Here is a 20,462-nt window from a genome sequence, read left to right as displayed (position 1 = left end):
ATAAATATGTTATGTTGCACTCCAGTAGCCTTTAGAGAATACTTTTTTCCGAACACTTGACAATTTAAAAATTCCTTTTAAATTCAATTCCTATTTTATACTTCCGAGGGGGAGTGTACATAAATAATATTTCAAAGCAGTGTTTTCTAAATTCAATTTGTTTCATATTTATACACGAACTCGTTCTTCAATAGTCGAGTTCTGCGATGTAAATTCCCTGGTTATTATTTCAAGAGTTTCTTGTTTCTCCCTCGAGCGCGCTCGATCCAATGTTGAATATAATTAAAATATCGTCGTTTATAAATACATTCGGAGTGGCGCTCCAGTAATAGATCACTGGAAACAGGATCCTGCCTCGAAAGCTGCTAAATCTCTAATGCATCTATTAGCATTCTCGGCCCAAGAAGAATCCAGTCCGGTGGAATTTAAAGTTGCTAAGACGCGCGCGCAGTGATTTACGAAAAACTGCTTTAAAATAAATGGCCGCTTAGCGTCCTCTCGCATTTAACCCATTCCCCGGGAAACAGAGTCGCCGGAAATTCGGTCGTTTTGTCTTCTTTCGACACTTTTCACAGATTTCGCAGAAAACACGCGAGCCGGTAAGTTCACTACGACGAAATTCATATATTTCACACGAAGAACTCGTTATCTTCTATACAATCCAGCGAAATGAATGACGTTTCAGCGACCATAAATTGTTCAACATCCGTTTCTTAACAATGCACTCTGCACTTAGAAGCTTGATAAAATACTAGCGACATGTAGAAAGTGTACAATTTTATTCCAGAAAAGTACCACGTACTGATGTATATTCATTTATAACGACTGAAGTTCTTTCCAGACACTACACTTAATTCGGGAATTTTTATTGCAGCCTTCGTCAATGAATTCTAGTGAATAAATTGTACATACATTCCTGACATCAACACGACACATGAACATATTTTATCGTTCTAATATTCCTGTTACTTCGATCCGTTTACCTCGAAACGAACACTGTTCTTTGGAACGTTTCAGTGACAGCATCACAAGATCCACCCAGTACTCCCGTTTCTTATTAACTCTGTCATTTCCTCTAAAGAACCCAGTGTGTTACTGTGACGCTGCAGTCGCAGACGACTGGCGAAACTAATAAATTCCGTCAAAGGCGACGAAATTAATTCCATACCGGACGAGAAAGCTTGTTCTCGGCCGATTTCGATTGCTACTTTAAACCGTGCAACAAAGAGTGCTTCCATTGTTTCTTCAATTTCATCGCTGTTGCACAGCGAAGCCGGGTGCTCCTCGGTGAGCACCGAGAGGCGAAAGGATCAAGGGGCGGCCGTCTAACAAGCTCTTTAATCTTCACGGAATCCTGAAGAAATAACTGAAGCAAAATTCGTTAGTCGAATTAAAAACGCCCTGTTATTGCCTGTTTCCCCTCCATGGCACGGCGATGGTCCAGGGAACAACAAAGGCGAGCCCGTCTTCTTTTCTTTCCGCGTAACCTCCATTCTTCCGCGGGGTCCCGGCCAGAACAACGCGGTGCTTTCTACAACGGCGACGGCTCGCGGGACACGAATTGTGTATCCTCTTCAGCTCGTCGAGACCGTTCCGCGAGAATTACGTCGTTGAATGAGGCACGGCTTGCCATCCAAATCACCTTACTTCGGATATTTAGCGCCGTTTTGCCCCGTGCGCTTTCTCCGCTGGCCGGGGTTCGTTCATTTGAATGTGAAACGCTCGCCTTAATTTCATTCGCACGCGCCCTCCCTCCCATCTGGCTGAAGCTTCGTCTACACTTTATAGCATAACACGTTATACAGAAAAGTTAGAAAAATCGTTAAAAAATAGGAAGAGGTATGTTCGATAAGATTTCTCGTGTTATTTAGCAAACTATACGTTATCCATCAAATGTGACGCCATTATTAATAATGAGATGCGAATCGTTCGAAATCTTGTTACAGACTTGTCCAAAAGGTATAATCTTGTAACACGTTATTACGTTCACTAATACTACACACGTGCCAGCACCACACCGTTTATCACGCGTACCTCTTGCCCCTGTACCGTCTCGCTAGCTATCTCTCCAGGTGCTAGACCTTGTGGTAGGGACATTCGTTAAGTTTGTGGGACGTTATCGAGAATCTAGTGTACGTCGAAACAACGGAACCGGGAACCACGACACTTCGTCTTGCCAAAAACTCTTACGTAAAACCGACGCAACAGAATGTTCGATATTTTTAATGATCGAGAGGAGGGTTGTTATTCGTCGTATGACGTCGTCAATTGCTTACAGTTTATGTCATTGTCACCTGACGCTTCTTTCTTTCCTTCGACACGCGGAAACGACCGTTCTCATTTGCGATTGGATGCAGAGAGGGATGTAGCGGAACATGTAATGCAACGTGTCGGACAGATACAGCATCGTGTAATGCAACTCGCGATGCTACGTGTAGAGTAACTCGTGTACCGACACGAATTTTATGGACGTATATAGCGTACATACGGTTCACGTAGTTGGCTGTAAATCATTGAATCTGTGATGTTTCACCGAATGGAATAAAATTGCGAACACGTTTGTATCCGTGTGGGACAAATTCGATGAGTATGGATCGGTGGACTGTTCGTCGAGTGTTGCGTGCAACACGTCTAGACACAGGAATCGGCTTACATTACGCATTGCATTACACTCGTTTGTGCCTTGCTTTGTGCCCTTGCTTCTCAGTTTTCCGGTACAAACGTTCCTTTCCACGGTTCGACACCGATATTTCGTTCCGATATGCTATAAATGCACATCGATGGTCATAATGTTGTCTGCCTGGATGCAAGTGTAGGCAAGATTCATGACTATATTTAGGACTATTTCAAACGTAGTATATTAAAATGTTTAATATACAATTTTATGAATGATTAGTTCTTTCTTTGATTTCATTCTGTTCTAAAGTAGACAATAAATATCTATATTTTTTATGAATATCCGTAGTATACTCGTTACTGTAGAAACGATATATAACTTGACTGTTCCATTGATTCCAAACTAAATAGAAAGCGTCTCGTGCAAACGTGATGAAATGGACGACACTTCGTGTTTAGTTCACATAAGTACACCGAAATCGACGCGAAGTAAAGAGACAATGTGTACCATAGTGTATGTATAACTCGACCATTACACTGATTGAAATTTAGAAAGTGTCTGGTGCAATCGTGATAGAATACATGGTACTCTGTCTCTAGTTTACACAAGTACACCGAAATCGACGTGAGTCAAAGGGACAATTTGTAGTATACTGCACGTTGTATAGACCCTGATCAGCCATATTTGGCGCCCGGAGCGCTTCCTTCTTTCGATCGAACCAGCTTTTTGCTAAAGCGCACAGCTCGCCCCCGACTTCTCGACATCTCGCTCGCCTGTCACAGCCAGGAAATGTTTCAAATTTTAGCCAAAGCGCAAACAACGACGGGGGATGACGATGATACATCTGGACGTGTGTTTGGACTGGCCAGGCGCTGCTGCGCGAAGTCATAAGTCACCTATTCACCGCTCTCGATAGCGGACAAACAACAGCATGTGAGGCTGAATTTCAATCTTGGATGCTCCTGCGAGACTCCCGTTGACTCATCCACGATCCTTTCACCTTTCGCACGGGAGAGAAATATTAGTGTTTGACGTCGTTGGGACGTACACATAAATCTGTGGATTCTCGACGAACGTTTACCCAAAATCGAAACTATTTTAATAGATGGCGAGCAATGTCGGTCAGCTCAGAACCGGGATGCGACTACAGATGAGAAGTTCTCAGCCTGCCACTCGGTCGAACAGCACAATGAACACGTTAACCAGTCATCAGAACTCCGCGGAACCTTTTCAGGCACCCTTACGGGGCACATTGTTCCGTATTTACGCCCGTCCGTGCGCATCCATTCGAGGAAACTTCGCCGGAAAACCGAGCCACTGGCTCGAACTCCGGTCGACGACTCGTCGTGCAGCATCGTCCTACTCCCGTCTCTCTCCTCCCCCAATTAACGACTAAATCGTTCCACAAATTTGATCGTCGCGATAATTTTTCGCGACTCGGGGGTGGTTCGGCCTCCGCCGTGAAATTGTTATCGCGGCCTCTCGAGGCTCGGTTCGCACGGCAGAGCCAAGAAATCCTTGTCGCCCGAGTCCAATTTAATTTTATGTTTATTTCATAGTGGTCGGAAGCGGGCGAGACGACGACTACCACGGGGGAAAAAAGACAGCGTGGTAGGGGGAGGCGAAACGGAGACCAGCAGGGTGGAGAATCGGCGGGAAAACGATAACCGCCGCAACGCGAAATGAAACCGAGCGTAAATGTATGAGGAGAGAGATCTCCAGCGTCCTTGTTACCGGCGCGTCGCTGTAATTGCGTTGAAACTTCATTTGGCGCGGACCTCCCGAGCTCGCGCGCGCGCACGACCCTCTATCGCCGCCGCAGCTGGAAACGCCTCGCGTGGCAGACGAGCGCCGTGTAAAAGTGCGTTAAGTAGTCGAATAACAGCCGCTCGTCCCGTTAATTGTAATGTTGTCAGGTTACGGGGGCCGTACGCGCGACTCCGTGACAAACAACTGCTTTTTCGCGGCCCATTAAACTTATCCGCGTCAGACTTTATCCGTGGATATTGAGGCTGTTTAAAGCCGGAACGCCAGAACAAGCCGAGTCTTCGCCAACTTGATCGCCCCGTCACTATTCGCATTTTACCCTCCACCAGTTTACGGGGACGGTCTTTATACCCTAAAATCGCTTCTCGTGCCCAAAATTAGTCGTTTCTTCGTTGGACGATGTAACGTGCACTGTGGATACGATGGGATCAAAAGCGTGGACATATTTAAATTTGTGTAATGGTATCGTCTGACGAAAAAAAATGCATGGTGTTATCTTAACTGTACCATAGGTGGGGGCAACTTTGTCCCGAATTCAGAAAATATTTCAATCTCATCATTTTTTATTTTCGTCTCAGTTTTGCACGTGGAATCAACCATGAGAAACGTGTCCTACATTTTTTTATTAATACCCTGTATATATTCTTTGCGAAGTACAAACATTCGAGTGAAATATTGAATGAGCATGTAAACATTATCTTGCATTACTCAAACGCAGTAGCTGAAACATAAACAATCATAGGTAGTCGGGAACAGGAATAATAGTAACTTCAGTTCGCATATACGAGTATTTACCTACGCCAGGAAACCCGAAGATCATTCTTCAGAAGTTTCTCCTCTTCAATTCCATAGAATGTTTCAGTTATTTCCCTGGTTTCCGCATATTTCTGATTGCTAGTAGCATTTTCATATACCGGTATATTGTCATACCTGTCTATAAAAGATAAATATAATTTGTTCTTCCCGGAAGGAGAAATGGAGTCGTCAAGTGACACAATTTGAAATACACAGCGTGAACTAAATAAGGAAACGTTCTTCTAACTTTATTCTACAAGTTATACTATCGTATGAGTGATCATAGCACTTAAAATAGGATCTCTGCTCGTACACTTTTCAATATTCTGATTCGCTATTCCAAACGAAATCTCTCGAGTTGCTTCCACAGCGAATGGAAAAATCCGCCGTTCCCGAGACCTCATGATATACTTAGTTGCGCGATCGAGGCGGCCGCGCACCTCTGGATCCGTCGAATCGCGGCACGTTTTCTCATCCCGGCGAATTCATTAAATCATCCTTTACGCGCGGCGCGGTCGATGTCTAGGAAATGAGAAACCCGGATTCCGCGATCCCGAGGCTTCGCCCGTAAACAGAGTTTCTCGGTATGTTACCTCCGAGATTCACGGCGGAACCGCAGTAGATTTAGACCGCCGTCTTCGAGCACTTCCGGCTTAGATCTATGGCCGCTGACTGGTGATACGCCGAAACGAATATTTCAACGCTGGGCCACGGATTCTTCCGGTTATAAAACCGGCGATGTAAACTCCCGAATTGTTTTCATTTGAATCTGCTTCGAATGGATGGTTCCGTGGGAGCTATAACTCATCGTGGAGGGACGCTTCCGGGCGTGCCTGCGAAAGGATTCTTCCGAAAACGTTTACCCCGAGATGCTGATGGTGTCTAAATTATCGCAGCCGGGTGTACCATTTTCGCGTCCTTAAAAACACATCTTTCAGTCGTGTTTAGATTTTCATTCGTGATTCGTTGCATTGGAGCATATTTGAATCGACATGAGAGTATGAAAAATTAATTCCATACCCGTGCTCGCTTATATACCACGACTGATATCGTACAAGAATTCTTCGAAGAAAATCCATTAAATAGAGAGTGCGCAACCGTTGGAAGAGACCGGTTATCGAATTTAATGTGCACTCTGTAAAACGGTTCCTCGAGTGGGAGGAAAATATTCCGCTCTCGAGTGGTTCAGTCTTCGTATAAACTCGAATTTTTACCGAATTAACGCAGTGACCGGTGTTAGAACACGTCCCGGCCATAAACGGTAAATGGTACGTAACAAGTTTCGAAATAATTATCAACGTCTTCCTGCGGCCCGCCGATAAATATTCATAAGGCGTTTCAAGATATTCCGGCTAATGCGCAACGTGACCGCAAACCTTGTTCTTAATTAACAGCTCCGTGAAATGGACCGTTGACAGAACCCACCGTGGTTTCCGGCGTCTTTAATAACTCCCACGAAACGCCTGGATGTTGTTCCGCGGATTGCAACAAAACGCGAGACCCACGTTCCAAGATGGGAGTCCAGCGTCGAAGTATGCCTTCGCTATAGGTCTGTGAATTAGTTGGGTTTTATGGAGGTCGATCGTTTTCGACGAATCGTGCATAGCGCTCCGAGGAGGGACTCCGATACTCGAGGTTAATACTGGAAATGCCGAACGATCGAATCGAGACTCCACGGATGCGAGATGCTTGCATCTCCGCTCGAAATTGGCACAGATGTCGGACATCTCATAAGCCGGATCCAGTGAAATGTGTATGCTATCGTGGCATTCGGAGGCAAGGCCCTCGATACCCGTAATTATCTTTGATGGCGGGCCGAATCGCTGCCATACTAATTGTCCGCTATCGTGCCGGGAATCGGTTGATCTCTACTGCAATCTCGGTCAGCTGACCGGGAAACGTCGCCTTGGATCATTGGCTGACACTTCGTCGAAGTCTCGGAACAGCACTCACGCTAATGTTTGCCCTTTGCATACTCCTCTATGCGCTAATAACTAGTTGGCATGTGCAGCTACATGTAACTTACGATTTTCAAAGAGTATTTCTGAAAGTTGCAGTAGGAGAAAAATTTGTTTCGTTGATTAGAGAGTTCGGTGAGTTTGTGTCAGGTGTATTAATAAGTGATTCACTGTTTTTTAATTTGGGTGGGGTATATTTTATGTTGAATGCATCTTCTCGGTCTTGAGTCGAATGACAATGGTGTAACGTGCAGGAGAATCGCTATGAATATTAATTAAACCGTATAGATCCTTGACTTTTATAGAAACGAATACCGATTTCGTCGAGAGGTAGTGGTTCTACGCTACTGCACATAAGTATTTGAACACTTATCGAATAGTAAATGTTGCAGGACATTACGAAATTGTTGAAAGTCCAAAATGAGTATCGAAGGTAGAAGTACTATCAAGAATAGAAGTGGCCTAAAATATATCACTTTTACCACATCACATTTTCAGCATACAGACCAAGTGTCCACATACTGATAAGCAGTAGTGTGAATCTTATTGACTTGGGAACAGAATCGCGACATGTAGAGAGATAACAGTGTTTCATGTCAAACCATTTGAATTTTTCTTATTTTCCAGTGACTAGGTACGACGACAAAATCACCGTGTTTGGAAAACTTCGTTCTTCCGCCTGCCTCGATTTCACGTGATTCTGATTTCCATTTTATTTCCGCGAACAGTTCAGAAGAGTGGGGCAGTCTATTACCTATTCCCCGCGGCAGAAAATGAGGCGGATAACAAAGTTGTTGGTTCGATTTTGAATAATGAAGACATCCTGCGCTGGCTCGGGTCACATGAATAATGGACCGCTTATTTATTTATGTAACGGCGAATTGATTAGCGCAGTATGCAAACCTTGTTATGGTTCGTGCGAATCGCAGCCGCGCGCGGACATGTAAGTTATAACCGGGTATTAGACAAAATTTCAAATTGCTGTGTTACCCATTACGCGCCGCTGACAGTACGGTATTTGTCTCTAGGTCAGAATACAATTAAATAATAATATTTCGAGGCTCTGTCATTCGTCTACCTCCTGTGACCTTTCTTAATTCAGGGTATTGAATCATGATGCAGAATGCAGTATTTTCATATAATATTGTGTTAATATTTCAAGAAAGTCTAATCGATTCACCAGACTGTCCGATCTGTATGTTAAATATAAAATTGGAATACTCCGTTATTTATAACACAATTCTAATTTCAGAAGTTTCTGCTTTTCCATTTTAAAGATTTCATATATCTGTCTTTCTTTTATGCAGAATTTATTTTCAATACCGCGTCAAAAATACCTTCAGCGTGAAGTATCAATCGTCCCCGAGACAGTTGCTATTTCTCTGACCTTTTTCACACTGAATTACCTTTGTAGGGTCGTATCTGATTTCCCGAATGTTCGACGCCAATACGATGGCCAAGATCGGGTGTAATGGTTGTCGGATTTACACCTGGTCGGGTTTTAGTTCAATTGAAACTGCTCGAGATACTCGATTTCGCGCAATCAGTCTCGGAAGAATTATCAAATTATAGAATAATAATACATGTCTTCCCTGGGCCACTATAGACATCACAAAATAGCTAATGTGAGTTTCCGAATGCTTTGCTTTGATGAATGAAATTCATTACCAATGACCGAGGTAAATAATTCTGTTCTAATTATTACCCTGTGTGTGGCGTTAATTTCAATTAATTTCAATAATTATGGCCTTTTGTGGATCGTTGCTGCTGTTTAACTGCAGTTGCGTGTGAATTACTTAACGTCACTAGAGATTATAAAATCTAAATTAATCCTAGCCTAAAATTCCTCTTGTTATTATACTCACTCTGCTGCTCTTATTCTACCATCAACCGATACATACAACATACTTCTTTAGTTACTAATTTTCAACTCCAGAGATTCTAAATACCTTCTAGAATCAATTCATCCTCCTCACCGAGTCGTTGACGGTCTCGGTGTCTGGTTCGACGGGTTAAGCGATGGAGACGTCCAAAAACCCGATTACAGGCCACGTCATGCGGGCACGAGGATGCGGCATCTTACAAGTGCATGTCGCGTGTACTTAGCGGTCGTGTGCAGAATATATATTGCATCGATGAACACACACCGGGAGGAGAGAGGATGTCTCACTAGGGTTTCCCCGGGTGGTCTGGCGGATCGTGCCAGGCAAGTTGAGGCAATTGTCTGTAAATGATGAATGTCTCCGAGGCGGGCAGGAACCGCGGATGCTACATGTATATATATACCGGGGAGTTACCGGGATCAAATGACAATTACCACCGCAGAACGGCCGTTGGACAATGACGTATGTACCGCTTCGTGCTGGCCGGAGGGCCTAGAGCCTCGTATTCTATCCTGGAACAAAGGATAATGCATGCACTTCGCGCTGGCAACAGGAATCTCCCGGCCTTGACGTCGACGACTGTCCCTAAGCCGACTGCTACCTTAAGAATTCCACTTGCAGATACTTTTAGATCAAGATGGATCATTTTTTATCGCGTTGTCTGACAAAATAACAGAATTTAAAATATTTTCGTACACGGAAAAATTGAAGATTATATCGCAACCCCCTTTAAGAGAAGTGGCACAAGTCGGAAAGTATGTAATTGTTCAGGCAGGCGAAACGAAATCGATTCATTACGTAATATTTCATGTGTTAAACTTATGTCACTTATATCACTTATGAAATTTTTGTCATTGGTGGATCTATGTATTAGCAGATACATTTATGCAATGAAATGAAAAATTTTAAACACTATGGAATGGAATCAGAAGAGATCAATGGATTAAGCAGAATATTCTGTTTGAAATCGGAATTCTGTTAAGTACAAAGGGAGTACTTTTGAATATAGAGTGTAAACATTAATACCCTTACGTAAATATCTCGGTTAGAATACTTCACGGGAATAAGTGAAGCTCAGTTACACTCGTTAATCGATGTCGATTGCTTTTGTCGGAGCGCGCCAGTCGCCTCCCCCAGACTCGTCAGAAGTGATCCAGAAACGGCTCTACGATTCCATTTAGAATTTGTTTTCCATAATTCATTTAGTATTAAGTGACGAAATTAATCAGACTTAGGCGACAGAATTTGAGCTTTTCATTCGGGACTGATATCAATGTCGAATCGTTCGAATCAGCCTGGATCCTCGTTCGATTAGACTTTTAATCAATTTACATTGGAAATTAACCCCACTGACATGTATGACTAGTTGTCTGGATATTTTTTTGTTGAATATTTTGTCCGCAGATGGATTAGTCACGGAGGTTTGAGAAAGCTGCGCGCGGTCCGGTGAATATTTCAGCGCGCCGTGGAAATAATTGAAAGGGCGAAAATCGACTCTGCGCTGTATTTTATTCAGTGACTTAAGGCCAGGCGGACCGGTGACCGTGGCAGCGGCGGCGGCACAAGGAAATAAAAACTACGACGGATAAATTTGCGACGAAATTCCCGAAGCGTAGCGGCGGAATTAAAGATGGTTACATACCTCCGTGCTCCGCGCTCGTTAAACGTTATTTATCCTCGGCCGTTCTCTCTCTCTATTTCCCTTTTTTCTTTGCTTTCCGCGAGCCCGCAGATTGATATGGTCTTTTTCGATATCGGTGGCTCGTATATCAACCCGCTATTCAATCAACGTATCTTGTTCTAAGCCGGGATACAAACCCACCTTAAGCACCAATCGCGACGGCTGAACTTGATAGATGGATTCAATTCACGGACGCGCAAGGATACCGCCGAAGGATCTCGAAATTCGGCTACCGCCGGCGACAAACGCATAAAGCGTTCATAATCTACCGATACATCAATCAAACCCATCGATCCGGGTACTATCCTTGCCGCCTGGCAGCGATACAAGTGTCGTCGTGTAAACAATTTCCCGGCGACACTGTGTCGGATGCTTTTGTCTGGTCGAAATTTCGACGTGAATGTTGCACCAGGGAGCAGTGACTTCTACACAATTCAAATATATTTAATATGTTCCATTCTTTTTAGTTTTAGCGGGAAACGTGAAACTCGCTGTATTTTAGGGCACGTTTATTACTTCGTACTAGCATAATCGTTGTCCATCCAGGTTTAATGTCACCAAAACAGTATTTATTTCATACTTTCAACAATTTCGTAGTGACTTGTAATCTTTACTGCATAGTCGATAAGTGTCTTAGTACTAATTATCGGGACTGTATATACGTACACCAACGTAATTTTTGTACCTGTGTAATTAGTGAAAAGACGGCGTCTAAGGCGCGAGACGCGAAATGTCCGGTGTACGTATAACGGCCGAGAAATTTTACAGACACTTAGAAAGGGAAGTTTTTCACTTTTATGGCCCGTGGATGCATAGAAATGCACTCTACGACAGGAATATTACGCGTGCATTTCGAGCGTGTCTGACCATGGATAACGCGATAAACTTTACGAGCCGAGGCTCGCCGCTCGTAATGGATTTGCAATATGTTGCAAACGGAGGACGCCGTGTGAAAAGTGCGACGGCTTGCCATCGACGGGATTAATATGGATAAAACCGCGTCCGACGAAATTTAGGGGCCCATAAACGGAATGAGTCGTGCTGTTTTCGCGAGTAGTTTTCGTTCGGCATAAAATTCGCAACTGGGTTCCGAATATAGAGCACTTCGAACTTTGTTCGTCATTGAACAAAATCGAACATTTTTTTGTACTCTACCGAGGGTTTATCAAGCTCTAATTAAAACGAAGTAGTCATTAAAGTTTATCAAACGTTTTATTAATACTGAATTACAGACAAACGCGTGTGTTACAAAGTTATAAGATACATATTCCGGACAATATTCTGGAAGCTATTGGTTCCATTCGGCAATTACACATAAACGGATAAAAGTCTTCAAATTCAGCCTCGGTCTCGAAGCGTCAATTATCGTCACCGTCAAATGAACGACTCCGCCGTTCATTCTAACTACGACCGATTTATACGATTCGTCTAGCGAACAATACGACCTACAAGTAACTATAGAACCACGTCTATCTAATCCATTAGCGACCGCGCTACCCTAGTCCATCCGCTCGCTCCAGGTAACTAACTTACTCCATCCTCTCTCCATCATCGATCCTTTTTTTTCTCTTCTTCGAGAACTCTCCGGCATCCCTGTACCCGGAAACACTCGGCCCCCGATGTGTCCCTCGACTGTCCTACTTTTAAATCCACGCCGGGGTGGTGACAGAGAGAGAGAGAGAGATTCGGGATCATCAAAGAGCGCCTGGCGAAATCCGTCGATTCGGGAATCCAGATGGATGGACACGCCGTTTCGAAGGATCGAAATCGTGGGGTATGCACAAAGCGTGGGCGCGCGTTGACCAGTGACGTAGACAGTCACAGAGGGTGGAGAAAGAACGAGGGCGAAGTTCGATAGAGGAGTTTAGGGAGGAGGCAGATGTATAATAGATGGATAGAAACTGGTTCGATGTGGATAGGGTACGTTAGGGGACAGGAGGGGAATCGGGCAAGTCGATTCGGCCGTTTCGTCTGACATCGCGATCCGTCATTTACGAGCAATTAGATGCTACGTAGTACACGGCTCGGTTGCAGGAGCATCATCCGTACAGGCTTCTACTTATCTATCGGTCGTTCGAAACCCCGTTGCCGGTGTTATCAATCTAGTAAGCATATCGTGGCCGGCCAGTCCCAGGCTGGCGCGCACCACCTATCAGCCTAATCTACTCGGCCCTAGCAGCTATGCACACGCCTGTACCGGCGCAAACATCGCCATTGTGTCTATCTGTTGAACTGCAGTGCGGGCTGTATGCCGGATAATAGCATTGAAAATGATTCTATTCTCGGAAATAATAGGCACGGGGCCGTGCGCGCGAGCGCGCTTGCACACACCCATCCACGCGTCCAATCCGAACACCGAACGGGACTCCCACGTACCGCTTCCTTGGCCTCTATCAACTGGGTCGATCCAGCATGGATCCCTTTTTTTTTCCAGGGAATGGAACACATTAAAACCGCCTGTTCTTGTTCCCTACCCGTACACACGCTTTATGAGCGATCGGGGGTGGCGGACCGAGCGTCGGAAAATGTGTCGTTCTCGAATGAAGGCGTTGCTTCGCGCGACCGTAGTCGCGTCCTGGTCTCGACGTTCCCGATGCATATTTTAACCGAAAGGGGGTTTTATTACGGTCTCAGTGCCGCGGCGGTGGAACGCTCTCTATCAAATATTCTGTACCTTAAGGGATGTTTTTACGGGCTGGTTGTTCTTGTAGATACTTTAGTACCGACTCGACTTTCCAGTGGAATAAGGGCAGACTGAGTCAGACGATTGACAGAAAATGAATTATTACTATTTAATATCGTCTTTATTCAGACGGATGATACGCATAAACGGGGAGAGGTCCCCATTAGTGTACAAAAGTGTCGATATTGAAATAGTTATCTAAAACGCATATACACATACTTTACAAAATTTCTGAAAATAAAGATTTATTAAAAATTTACTAGCTGAAAGAGTTGGAGATAATGAATAAAGGTACGAATAATCGTGTTACAATTATGTTTACAATATTAACTATTATTCGTACTTGTAGAAAATGGGAGCATTTTTCTGAAACACAAAAATACTTTCTATAATTTTTCGGAGAATAGGTTCAATATGATTATCATTCTAACCCTGAGATACAGAAAGTTCTTAATCTTTCCTGATAGCATATCTGAATAATCCCTTAAATCATAAAGGGATAATATTGACGAAAACGAATTTCGAGTATTCCTGGCAGGATCTGGCGCGCGTCTGCTTTGACGCAAAAGGTTCGTGAATTCTGACACTAGCGTAGCGGGGCTCGCCCGGCGTTCTAATTACCGACAATAGAGCCGGACCAATTCGAGGAGGGATAGAAACTGTATTAGTGACAATGGGGTAGATATGCGCGACGCCGGCACGTACCGGTCGGAGTTCGTTTGTTTCGACAAATGGAATTGGTAACAGGATTATGACCATTACCTCTTTGCATCGCAACTACCGTTGCGGCGGCTCCTACATTCGCCACTCGCTTGGTTTCTGCTAATGTTGTCGTTATTGCTTCTCCTTGTACTACGTTGCCCCGCCATAGGGGCTGCGAATGATCGGGATGGATTAAATTTTCCATTCCGCTTCTATAAGTTCCCTCTTTTCGTGTAACCGACAACAATGAATTCCTATCTAAATTCGAACACTTGTCGTGTACATGGAACGTTAATTAATTTGAACGTTAATTGTAATTTATGAAATTGTAATTACAACATTCGTAGACTTTATGTGTACATTGGTTCCATATTACGAATGTTTGTGCAAATTTAGATTTTCGATTGTAATGTTAACTTGCAAACAACGAAGTTATATATACTCGTCGAAACGCAGGTTTCAAGCAAGCGTGCATATTTTGCGATGGATATTACATTATACACGCTGGCTCGTTTTAATTTCGTATTATAACCCGGATATAATCGCTCACACGTCGTTTAGCTGAACTTCAACTCATGCATCATCGCGAGTATACACGTTAAGTAGCCCGTGAGGAATATACAGAAACCCACTTACCGTCTTTCGACGCGATGTGCGCAAAATAGATTGATTTACCGCCTCCGTGTACATCGTGTGAGAGCGTTGTGTTCCTTCAACATCGTCAATTTTCTTTCTGGTCTTCATGCAGCACATTTTAAAGTTGTTTTATGACATAGAATCTTCTCCATATTTTTCGTTAGATAATTCGATGGTACCTGACCTACTTAAAACATTCCTTGCAATTACATCTCATTCGAATGGGCCAGGCTGTTGAACTTCTCTCGATTCTAAGCAATCAATAATCTAAAGTTTCAAATACACGACCTCCCAAAATTAACCAATAGAAGATCCTGGTTCACATCCTGTACCATACGAGTAGATGAAACTGATGTCAAACTCGAAGCACTCGAATTTCTCTGCTGGTCGAATTACATTTTCTAGCTCCGTGCTCCACTTTCAGGTGTACACTTTAATTAGCGAATGGTGAATTTTCAATAACCCAGATTTCCCACGGAATTTCCGGTGTTTAACATTCGGCAAGAATTCGAATAGCGTACCTAGTAGCTATTTATCTGCTAGCCACACCCGTGATATGTGTGTACATTTTCGCAGGCTACGCCGGTCGTTTCGGAAAGTTTTCCTTTTCGCGGCAACGGGAGGCTGTAAAAAATTCCAGCCCACGCGATTTTAAGACCGAAGTGACCCGCTTCGCTTGAAAGTATCGACATCGAAACTTCATTAGCTTACCCGATTGTTTTACTTGGCTCGGGACGGGGTGTCGAGCAGGGGGTGATTCGGAAAGCTGGCTCACAAGGTCTGCAAATTAGGGGCTCGTTAAATAGCGCGCAGCTTCTCGCTCATTACTTAACCCGACGTACTTTCATCCCCCTCCACGAGCCGTGGACAATTTGGCGATTTCTACACCGACAATCTACACCGTTACATTCTTGTTCTGGTCGTCTTGGAAAATCTATGGACTTCTGTTTCTACTTGAGAACAGAGGCTATTCTACCTTAAGCTCCGGCGCAGACAAATATCTCAGGGTGGAACTTCGTAGAATCCGTAATTAGGGGGAAATTCGTGCGCGTAAAGCTACGCTCTCAATCTCTTTTACTCGTGTAATTCAGTGTTACAACATGTCACTGAATGAATGTAGAATTGGGTGGGTGGTGGGCGTCACAACGGGTGATTCTATCTACAATTTTTTTCATTTCCGGTGCATTCTCCTCGTTCATTCGCTCAGTTCTACTTTCGTTAATGTTTATCAATATTTATAGTAGTGTAATACCATGCATTTCGGACAATAAGTCAATATAAATTGTTTGGTAGAAGATAGTAAGATTAGTGAGAAACGGATAATAACATACCATCGTCTGTTGTTCTAAGTAGAAATAGCCAGCGATGATCAGACAAATCAACTCCACCCTATTGGAAATCACGTGTACCCAACGATTCCTCAAATTCCCTTTCCTCTGAAACGAAACTTCACGCGAAGAAATTCTTATTCTACATTTTATATTTATCTGTCCATGTAGAATCATATCCTATTCAATTATACCACCCACTTTACACATAGCAAAAGGGATAAAAAGTAAAATAAAATCATTTCCGTGTATTTATTTAAACCCAGCCTCGGTAAATAAAAATAGTACAATCCAAAGAAATTCAATCGAACGAAACAGGCGATCAGCCAAGAACGATCCATTTAATCAGTCAACGTCTGTTTCCTTAATCACTCAACGTCCATTTCCTCGCGAATTCCATCGACTGACGTGCGACAGTAGCTGAAACCGCCACGCACGTGTCGTTTCGGTTCGCATTAAGGGGCATTCTCGGGGAATCAACCGGCGTGTCTGGCCCTGGTCGATCGAAGGAGCTCAGGTACGAGCAGGTAGATAGTGACTCCGGTGAGCGTATATAGGGCGTTTGTAGGCAGATAGCGCACAAGCAGCACCGCCGGCTAATGAAGATGTTTGTCAATACTGGCGCGTTACCGTATGCCGTAACTGTTACTCCCTCTCTCTCCCTCTCTGTCTCTCTCTGTTACTCTCCATGATCCCCGCCGTTGCCTGTACTAGTCCTCCCTCTGACGTGTGTTACGGTTGTGCACGTGTATACTCGCGGGGGTCGAGCACAAACCCGGTATAGACGCGGATAGGTTCTTCGTTAACCCGATGGTGCTTAAGCCCCCCCATGCCGTAGTAGGCAAGACGTACTTCGTTACAGTTAATATCGAGTTATAACCGAATCATACCGCGTTGCACCGAGTTAAATCTTACTTAGGCGAGTCTGACGTTACTCACCGACAATTATCTCGGGCTCGAGGCAAACTCGGGTAGAGGCCAACTCGGGACAGAGGCGAGCGAGCGTATAGCGTGCTGGATTTTCCCGTTAGCGTATGGTTTTGTTTACACTCGGAGCCCGCCGACACGGGATATGTTTAATCTTGTCGCCGGGAAATTAATACGGCGATGAGAGTTTTCTCGGCGGCGGTGGTTGTTTGATGGACCCTGCGGGAAGATGTTGTATAGAAGTGACTGAGAAATAATTTGAGATACTTTGTTAATTAGATGGTTCAACGTTGACATGTTGACCATGGATTATGAGGTTTGGCGTTTTATGAGAATAGATTATGTGTAAACACTGCCAATTGGTGTTCTGAACTGTTTTTTGTGTCTCATCCATTATGCCTGGTATGTACGTTTCATTGATCAATGAAATCTCTATTTCATCTAATGAAGCAAAAATTTAAATGAGAAGTATTAATTTTGAAATGAATTTTGGTACTTCGATCGGACGGTTCTACACTTGCAGGACTATATTAAGGAAATGAGGTATGGAAAGATGTATACCTCGATGTGTTGGGACAATTGTCAAATTTATTAGACAGAGTAACTTCAATATAGAAATAAGTTTCGTTTCGTTATTCTACTGAAAAGAATCATACTTTGACCGGCCGTGAACAGAATTTCGTTAATTTTCAAACTTCATTAAGGGACACGAAGTTAAATTGGCCGCCCAGTAGTTTCGTTAATTCCGTTTTCCCTCCATTTCTAAATTGCTTTACATTTTTATCTCGGCTTAATTATATTCATATTTAATTACTTGGGTCAGTGGCAAGCAACGTAACAGGGAATTACGTTAATGCAACCTTTTTCCTCCCGATCTCATCGCTTGCTAACCAACTCAGTGTCGTAAATAAAGGCAAACTTCGGTTCGAACGAAATCATCGGGTGCGGCTGCGACAATAAACTTAAGTAACGAGCACGTGTTTGTGGGTTGTTTCAGTAATTGTTGAACGTTAACTTTCAGTAGTTAATGACCGAAAAATGTGTGGTCGCAGAAACATCGTACGGCACTGTACCTTTTCCACTGAACAGACCCAGAAAATTGTTATAATATAATCTGAATTATTAATGAGTTTTTACTAATTCCAACGGGAATATTTGAAATTGTTTTTCTGTGCTTAAGCTCCCGTTAGTATAATCTATTAACTTTTCCAGTTACTTATACATTCTGTTAAAGTTTGATACAGATTAATGAAATATTAAATTTGAATAAGTTTCTCAGATATTTTGATAGCAACAGTTCCGCTTTAACTACGGGATTACAGCCAGGGAACGTGTAAGATTAAATGGGGATAAAGGAGAGCAACACGATCAATGGTTAATAGTGAATCCTATCGTCTCGCAGAGGCTATCAAAATCCGAGCGATCTTATTACGCAACCGAACGGTATTGGGTTAGTTTTTCCAGAGTCACGAGCTCCCTTCGTAATTATGTTAGAATTCCTACGGGTCCGGGGCGTTTGTCTTTTTCTTATCCACCCTCCACCCCTTTCACCCTTCCGCTTCCGGGTGAATTCGATCGCTTAAGACGACGCTCGAGTGCACCGGCTCCGTAAACGTCTCATAAAACACATTCTGCCGCGAAAGCATCGGCAAAAGGACGAAGAATAGAGAGCGGCGAACGCCCGGAGAATGGCCACTTCGCGCAATAAATCCTACTGCCTGTTACATGTAAAAATATCGACCGTAAACGTAAACACTCGATTCATCTAGACGTAATTTCGAACCGACCAGCGTACATACCATCCACTCGGATACTTCGTTTGGTTGCCAGACATTATACGACATGATTGCAACGCCAACGACTGTTTATACATAATTTCGTAAACGTTCTGAATTCGTGTTTGCATAGGCAATTCTAGAATTGCACAGCCAGCAAATACAAATCGCCTCCCAGTTTACTTTCCCAGTCAGCCGCGAGAAAGTTTATCCTTCCGTTATACCTGGAACGTATCCGCCATCAAGTAGAAAAGGTTCGTAATGGTCAGACGGTCACTAATTGACTTAGCTATAAATAAAATACTGTTTTCCGAACAAACGATATGTAATGTATGTTTATTACATGTATCTCTGGTGTGTCGAGATCTTGAATATCCATGATAATAAGGGACAGATTCAATTATGAACCTGTACTGTGTTAATTAATTTTCCAGCTGCCATCGTCAGGAATATCCGAGATCTCTTTTACAGACGATTTCAGTCCGTAACATTTGCACCAGCCGAAACCGCGTCCCCAACATTACGCACAGCTGTCGAGTGACCCCACTCAAGATTTGAAATTTTTCCCATGGTCATCGACGTATCCAGGAGTTTATAGTCGCACGTACGAGATCGGTTTTCGTGGCCGAGTATTCCTCGAAATTTCTCACGGTTCAGCTGTATGGAACCTCGTAACCGTATCCTTGGTAGACTGTGGCAACGCTGGCCAACTGGAGATTCTCATATGCGCGGCGACGATAATGGAGATTACCCGCTGATCTGTTATCCGGACAACCTGTCCGGTCCTCTCGACCGAAAACTCGCGAATAGGATATTCGGGACTACTATCCTTATCATCAGGAATTTCACTAACAACCTGCTACAAAATTGCCATGGTGTGGACAGTGAATAATTATGAAACGAAACAGGCAACGACTTCGTATAATTGAAACGATTTTGTCGTCATTATTTGTCTTTCATTTGTCCTAGAAGATTTTTGTGATTAAATTTATTTTCAGTTTCGACAATTCTCAACTGAGCTTCTGGATCACAAAGCATTTAAAATTATATCGTTGCATTAGTTTCTTTTGTATTTCAAAAATTTTATTCTTACACTGATTCGAAACTTTCGGTACACCATCTCTCACGCGACAATCAGTTTATCTCTTATCATTCCCCTCGCTCATACAATGATCGAGTTCCCTCTGATGTGTTTTTGATTATAACTGTAGCAACCGTGCGATGTGCCCTAAATGATGGCTAACTCTGTTCTGCGCGTAATGTGTGCTCGATAATGGCGAACTGCATTTCCTCTATGACGCGTGCTTAATGATGATTCACTGTGCTCATTAACCACCCACCAGCTCTAACTCTGTTGTTACCTGCGGCTTCGATCTTTTCCCCGTCGATGAAAAAGACGCGAAACGAAAAGTAGGACACCATCACTATTCACTGCCACATACCATTTCACTCTCTGCGAAACAAGTAAATAGTAAATGACATTCCTCGTCTGCACCGTAATCCTTAAAACAATTCGTAGACTCCATTACCCAGAATTAAAATGTACAACATTTATGAAGCCCACTGAACTATGCAGAACGAGGTCTCCGAAACCACCCAGTCACCTTGTAGATAAATCTTCAATTTGAAGCGTGGCAATTACAATGTTCAACACGTCCGAAAATAATAGAAGTAAACCTGGTTTTTTGTACTAACTAAAGGTCACTGAAC

The sequence above is a fragment of the Dufourea novaeangliae genome, unplaced genomic scaffold (assembly GCF_001272555.1).
Source record: "Dufourea novaeangliae isolate 0120121106 unplaced genomic scaffold, ASM127255v1 scaffold49, whole genome shotgun sequence".
Lineage (NCBI taxonomy): Eukaryota > Metazoa > Arthropoda > Insecta > Hymenoptera > Halictidae > Dufourea > Dufourea novaeangliae.
This window is presented reverse-complemented; position numbering follows the sequence as displayed.